At 36.6% G+C, this 9,118-nt stretch overlaps 1 non-coding gene across 1 annotated transcript; it reads right to left on the bottom strand.

The window, feature by feature from the left end:
* Nucleotides 1-1,676: 1,676 nt before the first annotated feature.
* LOC127089709 (small nucleolar RNA R71) lies at nt 1,677-1,783 on the bottom strand. The gene has a single exon (XR_007791267.1). It is a non-coding gene; the product is annotated as a small nucleolar RNA R71 (small nucleolar RNA).
* Between the last annotated feature and the right edge of the window lie 7,335 nt (nt 1,784-9,118).

Raw genomic sequence — 9,118 nt, 5'->3', positions numbered from 1 at the left:
CATTTTGGTTGAGTTTGATTAATATTTACCATATTTTTGAATAAATGGAAGAAAAAGGAAAAAAAAATAAGAAAATAGAAAGAAATGTTGGGAAAAAGAGAAAATTTGTAGCAATTCTGAACTGTAGCCATTGTAGCGCAACACATTAACATTCTGGCACGATGCCACGTGTGGCTTAACTAGTTTTAAAGATTTTTAAAGGGATTTTTGGCACACTTTTGGAGGACTTTTTTCTGGCAACCTAATTTTTATTGTGGAGAAATATTGTGGAGCTCTAGAGTGAAGGTTTTCACCATCGGAAGCTGAATTCTAACCAGTAATTTATGTATATTTCATTTATGAATTATTTAGGTATGAGTAGCTAATTTTATTAGGTTAGGTTTTGTTTAGATTAACCTATATGGATTTGATGAGATCATATGTTAGGTCTTTGTACTATCTAAGCTTTTGATTATTCAAATTTTTATTCAATTAGTATTTATGTTTATTGCTTTACATGCATTTATGAATGTCCATGTATCGATTCAGATTCATGTTGAGTACTAACCCAAACTATGTGAATCAGATCTAAGTGAAATTTGCAACCTAATAATTGAGTTAGAGATAGGAAATGGTAAGGTTGTGCCTTAGGGTTTAACAAACGAACATCTCCTATTTTAACTATTGAATTTACCTAAGAGATTAGGGGATTATAACTTAGAATAATGAGTTATACATCAAGAGATTGGGTATGTCTGCTTACTTAGATCGTCGTAGTAATTGAATTAATCATCATAAGGGTAAATAGACACTAGCATCAACAAATACATACAAAGGATTCAAGGCGAAACCTAATCGCCTTTCACAGTCTAATAACCTTTTTATTTTCCTTTTCTCTTTCAAAATCGAAAACCCCCAATTATTACATTTAATTCGCATAATCGTACACCTTGTTAAATTGCAATCCTCGTGGAGCCGAAATTTTAAGTATTACTTCGACACTATCGATACACTTGCAGATTTGTCAATGAGTTTTTGGCGCAGTTGTCGAGGATTGTTGAAATTTAAACAAGGCAACTTTTGCGTGGCATTTTTAGTGCTTATTTATTTATTTATCTTTTTCTTTTAATTGTTTGTTTGGACAGTACTACTAAAGGTATCTTTGTTTGTTTATGTGAGGTTCGAGATCAGAGCTAGTACCATTTGATCCAGAAATCGAAAAGACCGCACGAGCAAACCAGAAAGTAGCACAAGAAGCTTTAGTAGATGAAAGTGCAAGTGTTTCTTCTAATAACGAAAGTGGACAAAAAGAAGAAACCATGGCGTAGCAACAACCACAAACCATGGGAGAATACTGCAAACAAACGGATGCATGGAAAATTTCTATGGGTGTTGTACCTGATAACCCTACTACTTTTGAGATAACAAATTATGTGCTTTCAGGTTTAATGGATAATTCGTTTGATGGAAATGAAATATGAGATCGCTAGGAGCATCTAGCTCACTTTTATGAAACATCTTCAATGTGCATACCAACATGTATAACTGATGATCAGGTGAAGCTAAGACTATTCAGCTTTTCGTTGATTAGGAGAGCAAATGATTGGTTATTATGTCTTTCCAACATAACTATTGGAATGTGGATGGAGCTAAAAGACAAATTTATGGAAAGTTTCTTCACCACCAATCAATTTACAAAGAGAAAGGCTAAGATCACAAAATTTAAGCAACAAGATATAGAATCCTTGTATGACTCATGGGAAAGGTTTAAATTGTTATTATGAAGGTGTCCTAATCACAACATGAGCAACATTGAACAAATGAAAATTTTCATAAAAGGTCTTAGGAGTCAAAAGGATGCTTTTGGATGCCTTGGCGGGAGGTACAATCTGAGTCTTGACTGAAGTACAGGTAAAAGATCTAGTTAAGAAGATGTGCTTAAATAAATACCGCTCAAAGAGTGAAAGAGGGGTCAAAGTGGAAAGTATCGATGCGCCTAAGGGTAGGCTGACATTGGATACACACACTGCTTTACTAGCTCAATTCGAGCTCCTTAATAAAAGGTTGGTTAAGATTAGGGGTGTATGCGGGTTGGGTTGGACCGGGTTTGTCCTAACCCATTACCTAACCCGTTCAAACTTCAATGGGTTGGGTCCATTGTCCAACACGTCATTTTATTGTCAAAGCCGATCCGAATCGACCTGTTCATTAATGGGTTGGGTTCGCGGGTTGGGTTTCAAATAAAAATTATATTTTTTATAATTCTTTTTGTCTATTTTTAAAAAATGTAACACAACTCAAAACAATCATACCCATTTACAACACTCACATTCAATGAAACACATAATATAATATCTAATAAAATTTATAAACAAGACATAATACTTTATAATAGTATAAAATTCAACAAGGCACGTTATTTCCATAAAATACATAAGTTGGAAATGATACAAAAGAAAATAAGAAACAACATTTAATCTTAGAATTACATAAGATTCATCATCCCTTATTTCTATGTAATGGCCTTTAACTTTGTGGTACTTACACCACTTGTTTGGTTTGTTCCCCTGTCACCTCCCACTTAGGATTCAGAGGAGGTGGGATGCCCTTTATATGGAGCGCCTTGCTCCATACCTACTTGTAATACCTCAAAATTTGCCCCCCTCATTCATGCATTCATTTTTAGGTCATTTAACATTTCATATTGCATTTCATCATGTCAATCGGAATTAGATCCAAGAAGCTTGAATATCATCCAAGACACTTTGTGGGTCCTATCTGGGTGATCAGTCAACACAAGGGAATGGCTTGAGATACTTCCAACATGTTCAAATGGGGTCTATTCATCAGTCAAAACGTTAATCTTGAAAGAGCAAAAGTTTGTTCATGAGCTGTCATGCTCGCTAGGCGAGCAGAATGGGTCGCCTAGCGAGTCCCAAGAAAAGCCATCAGAATCACCTACGCTCAGAGGAATTTCTTGAACTGTCATGCTCGCTAGGCGAAGCCCACGCGTTTTGAAAAAAAAAATGAAAAAAAAGAAAAAGAAAAAAAAATTAAAATAAAATAAAATAAATAAATAAATAAATAAAATATAACAGAAAAATCTTGGACTTGGACCTCTCTCTTTTGAGCCCACAAAGTCACAAAAATCAGGTTATAAATTCTAGACTTCCCTCTCCCAAAAAACCATGGGAAAAAGATAGTGAGAGAAGAGCTAACAGAGTTCAGAGCAACCTCCAGAGACTGAAAGGAACTCATCTGCAAAGAGCCAATTCCATCTCATATAAACCCTCAGATTGCTTTGCAAACCCAACCGGGCAATTCAATTTCATTCGATCTCTCCAATCAGGTTTGCCCTATTTCCATTACTCTATGCTTTCAATTTGAATGCTCTGAATGTATGAGGTATTATGGGTGAATTTAGAAGAGTGGGTATCGTTAGGTTTTGCATGTGGCCACATGTTTTAGTATGTATGTCATGTCTTGATGTGTGGACCCTTGCCCCCTGACTTTGAATTTTGATACCCTTTTGATGCATGTGTTTGACAAGAGGTTTAGGCCTCCTACACTTGGTTGCTTTTTATGAGCTCTTTTTGTGAATTTTAATGGCATTATTCATGTGGTTACATTTTGATTTGGGGCAACTCTTGATTGCACCCCATCTTGTCACTCTAACCTGTTTGTTGAGTTTTTTGTGAGGGCTCACATACTCTTGCAGGGATAGCTTGCTTGGTGTTCCACTTTATTTGTGGGATACCATTTGGAGATTTATTCTGATTACCTGTATTGACTTGCTTTCTTTGATGGTGCCAGCTCGAGAGATCTCTGGGTTTCTTGCTTCTTTAGTTGTTATTACTTCAGATTTTTATCCGTGTGGTAGATCTCTTGATCATTTATCTTTCCTACATTTTACCGCTTTCTTAGCTGGAAGACCTCAATAGGAGGCAATGTTTTCTTTTGTTTGTTTACTTTTGTGCCCAAAGACCTCCAAGAAGAGGCATCAATGCTAAAGACCTCCCTGAAGAGGCAATTGACGGATAAAAGGGATTAGTAATCAATCCCCCGTTATTCAGTGTGTCTTTCTTTAAGCTCGCACTACGTGCTGATGCTTCATAACAAAAGTCCAAGATCTTTTGTCCGGTCAGTCAGTGGAGAGGGTTCCACCTTTCTGAATCCCCACTTTTTGTCATGAGCTCACCCTGTCCAGGGTTAAGAGCTATGAGGTCTTATCCTCATTACCCTTTTGATCTGCTCACCCTGACGTTCAATGTCGGTGGTTAAGAGCCCATTTGATTACCTATTCCATGGCTTGTTTGTCGAGGTTGATATGACCCCTCTTAACTAAAGCCCTACCCATGTAGGTTTGAGCCCCCTTGGTGGCATTTTACTTTATGCATGTTTGTTTTGTATGGTGTGATCGTCTCCCCATAGGATTGCTAAGCTTCGTATAGTCTCTCGTTTGCATGTCAATTAAGGTAGCATTGCTCCTTCGTCTAGGACTTCCTTTTTTGCATGAGCATTCCTAAAACCCAAACAAACTCATTGATTTTTCTTCTCCTAAGAACACGTTAACTCCTTCTACTACAGGCGAGTAAGTCTTCAAAGGTCGAGCATCCGGTAGATTGCGTAGTAACGCCGTTCATCTAAAAAACACAACCCTTAACCCGTAGTTAGCCGAACTACGGTTTGCTCTGATTCTCATTCCAGATGAGATACGTAGGCATAAGACGTGATGTCTTAGCGAGCACATTCCTCTTTAGCCCATAGGCTGCCGAGCTACGAAGACTCTGATTCTCATATCCAGATGAGATACGTATGCAGTGGATGCGATATTCGTGCGAGTCATTTTCTTTTGACCCCCTCTTTTAGTAAATAGTACATTAGATAAACCCACACTCTTTAGACAAGAACAACAAAAGTGGATCCCGTAGAGTACTACGGATGCGTAGGGGTGCTAATACCTTCCCTTCGCATAATCGACTCCCGAACCCAAGATTTGGTTGCGAGACCTTGTCTTTTCCTTTCCTTTTTTTCCAGGTTTACTTCGAGCGTTTCCTTTCCCTCCTTTGGGATAAATAACGCACGGTGGCGACTCTTCTGTCATTTCTTTCTCGCCGGTTGTTTTTTTCGCATCTCCTTTTTCAGGTTGCGACACTACTCTCACCTGATGTTAAGCAATGTGTAGGTTTCAATAAGCTTCCTAGTGGGTTTAAAGACCTCCCTCTCATTGATGGTTGGTGGAAATGGTTCCTACATTGGTAGGAGGACTCAGGTCCCCCGATGTTGCATTCCTAGGCATCATTGGTCTTCTTCTGAGTGTTATTCTCCTCTCCTTTTATATATAACTCAACCCTCACTGTAATCTCTTCCATGGAATCTGCAGGTTCTGGGTGAGAGATTCATTGAAATTCCCAACTTTTAGATAGTTCTAGAAGGATCCTACGACCATTTATTGGTTAAGATTTTATCACTTTAATGATAGCCTCGTTGAACCTTGCCATATACTCTCTTAGGGACTCAAAATGTTGATGGCAAACATTAAACAAGCTAGTTATGGATACCTTATGGTGTTTGCTCGAAGAAAATTGGTGAATCAACTTCTTGTAGATGTATTGGTAGTTGGTCATAGAGAACCTAAGCAAGCTCATGTGCCAGCTTAGTGTTGCCTTCTTTAGCGTCATAGAAAGAAGTTTGCATTTTAGCAAGTCATTGGGACCTGATATTTCCATTTGAGTGTTTATGGAAGTAATATGTTGAGTGTTTATGGAAGTAATATGCTCATGCAAGTTACTTATTTATCCTAGACTCTTTTTTGATTTTGACTACTTTATTGACGCGACAAAATTGGTGGTGACCCTCCGACATAGTTCTCTCAATCAATCAATAGACTTATCCTAAGAACTAGAACATGGCTCTACCTTCAAGGTGGAGACGAGAAACTTGAGATTTTTTTACCTCTTCCTTGAAAATAAAGAATGGCATCCACGACCTCTACTTGCTCTTCAAAATCTATCATTTTACCGTATACCCCCTTCCCCGATGATTTTTTGGAACTCTTTGCACATGGGGTACTCTTTTATTCTTATGGTGAAAGAGTTTCTGTAGATAGTGCTTATATCGGTGAAAGAGTTTCTGTATAGAGTGATTATATCGCCTATACTATTGTAAGATGAGGTGGATGGTGAGGTACGTCAACATTGATGGCAAAGGTGGCTAGGGTATCCCCATGATTGGGGTTTGGAAGGTGAGAGCCTTCAGGGTGTTATAGAACGAGTTATGTGTATTCTATGGTCATGTGATCTGTTATGGTAAGATCACTATGCCTGATTATCATTGTGGTATGTTTTTTTTGCTATATACCCAAATCAGACATCTTATGGGCCTTCTAGGCTCTTATGGCGTTTAGTGATTTAGATCAGCCGCCTAAATTATTTGAACTCTTCCATTTTTTAGTTATAAGGTTGCTGATTATCTTTGGACACTGTAGCGATAAATTCATGACCATCAAGCTATGGATAAGCTAGACGTCAATAAAACCAGAGTCGCCACCGCGCTTTTATTGTTTCCAAGAGAAAAGGGAAAAGTACGAACAAAACCCAAAAGATAAGAAGTTTTCAAATCAAAACTAATAAAATGTCAGAGATTACAGGTAAAGGGGTTGGTTACACAGAGGGAAGGTGTTAGCACCCAAAGTGTCATAGGTACTCCTAGGGAGCCCTTTCTTGTGTGCATATGTATTTTTGTACAAAATGATGTTTGTAATAAAATAGAATGGAGGGACGAGAAAAGAATTCATTAATTATATTTTTGTGTTTGACAAGACCTTCGGACTTGTGCCTACGTACCAACATAAAATGAGGGATCAAAACCTCGTAGTTTGCGGTATCAATTTTAAAGTGAGTGCATTGCTTTTAACAAAAATTTAGGTTTGAAAAAGGCACAAAAGGCCTAAAAAATGGTTTGAATGAATGTTAGTTCTTTTTGGCTTTTGAAATTTTAAGTAAAGTATAGTTAAGTTCATTTACAAGTTTGATTAAGAAAAAAGTTTTAAAATGCAATGACATAAGGCCAAAGTTTCTAATTTGCAAAATAGTCTAAGTTTAGAAAACAAACACAAGCAAATAAGATTTTGAAAAGTGGGAGAGATTTTGAAATTAAAGAAATGGGAGGAGATGAAGAGACTAATCCTAAGCACAAATTTAAAAATTAAGAGTTGAAAAGATCTGACCAATGGGCTGCAATCCAATAGACAAGAATGTCATATAGAAACTCAAATTTCCCTTGGACTTTAGAATCAAGCTATATCAATACACAAATAGCAAGATGAAGAGCAAGGCATCAAATAAAGATAGCCACATCCAAGCTTAGCAACTCCATGATCTTCTTCAAAATTTCCCATGTATCAGATGACTTCAAAGATGGCATGAGACACAGGTTCAAAATAACAGCTTCACAATGATCATGTTGCAGATGAACTCAAATGGATCTTTAATATTGTACCAGATGAATGTTCACTTCACAAGCACTTGGTTTCATGAAAGTTGGCATTGGCCAAGTCCTTTGCATAGGGAATGTTGCCTAAACTCTAAGTCCAATAGTCTCAGATCAAACCAATAGTCCACACAAGATGTTTTTTAGGGGTTTTGTTCTTATTATGTACATTAATGTCAAAAGACCAAACAAACAAACAAATATATACAAATACAATGTATCACAAAATATGGCCCAAGTGGACAAAGTGAAAATAGCATTAAAGTAAACAAATTGAATGGTATGAATAATGGAAAATGAATTAAAATCTTAAAAATTAAAGTGCATAAAAGTAAATGACTTGAAATTAAATGTTAGTTGTTAGTTGATTAGAAGTTAGTATTGTTTTTGCTTTGTTTTTTTAAGTCATTCTTTGGAGAACACTCAACCCACTTATCATAAGCATGGATCCTTGAACCAAGACATCTTCTAAAGGAAGGAAAAAAGACCAAGTTTCCACACAATACCATGAAAGAGGGGAGACTTACAATCTCACTAACTAGAATGTTATGCCTTTTGTGTCACAAATTTAGCGCTATGTTAAGCAATTGTAATTGGACTTATGTAGAAGTCACAACTTTTTGAGACTGGGCAATAGAATTTTGGTGTTAATGCATGTTAGAGACATAGTATAATGAACTACGCTCATGAAACATACCACACACAAAAAGAATATGCAAAATGGGCCCCCTAATCTCATCCATATTCATGTTGATTTTGCAATCAACTAGCCTTAGGATATAGAGATGTCATAGGTCCATGACATGAATGAAGGAAGAATGGGAATGAGATGAAGAGGGGGGGATGGATTCAACATAAATTGGTTAAAGGAGGACTTTTACCAAATTAAGATCATTCATTCATTTTGGGAGATGGAATGTACATTCCATCAATCCCCTAAATCCAATGATCTTAATCTAACAAAGTCAAATCAACCTTGACCAAGGCTCAACAACACAAGTCAAACTCACAAAGTCAATTAAAATGGCTCTACATAATTTATTTGGCATTTAAACAATTAAAAATAATAAAAATATGTATTCAATTAAATAATGGTTGATCAATTTCCTAAAACCTCATCAAAACACCAAAGAAATGGCCATGAGATTTATCATAGGCCAAACAAGGTCAAAGGACCTTGGAGAAAAAATTCCACCATTTTTGAAAACTTAAAAATATTTTTAAACAATTAAAAATATTCATAAGATCAATTAAACTATGAAAAATATTAATAATGATCCAAAAAATAATCTTAATTCAGAAAATGAAAGTGGAACTTATTTATATTTTTTTGGTGAAACTCTCATATTTTTTGGATCAATATTAAATTTAATATGAATTAATGAAAATAACACAAATAAAATGAAATTCAAGTATTCAGAAAAACGTGGACCACTTGATCTCCCTCATTAATTGAGGTGGCAGATCAAGTGGATCCAAACGCGCGTTCCACCATGCACTTGAGTCAGCGCGCCACACAAACGGTATTCAAAACCAACGCTCGTGATTAAAACAAAATGAAATGATCATGTGGCTCTGAACCATTCCAGCTCATCACCGGAGCAAAACACCGGTCATCTTCTCATGCGACCCTGGCCGGACTGGTTCA

Source organism: Lathyrus oleraceus, chromosome 5 (genome assembly GCF_024323335.1).
Source record: "Lathyrus oleraceus cultivar Zhongwan6 chromosome 5, CAAS_Psat_ZW6_1.0, whole genome shotgun sequence".
NCBI classification, from domain to species: domain Eukaryota; kingdom Viridiplantae; phylum Streptophyta; class Magnoliopsida; order Fabales; family Fabaceae; genus Lathyrus; species Lathyrus oleraceus.
The sequence above is the reverse complement of the archived record's forward strand: the minus strand, read 5'-3'. Positions and strand labels throughout refer to the sequence as shown.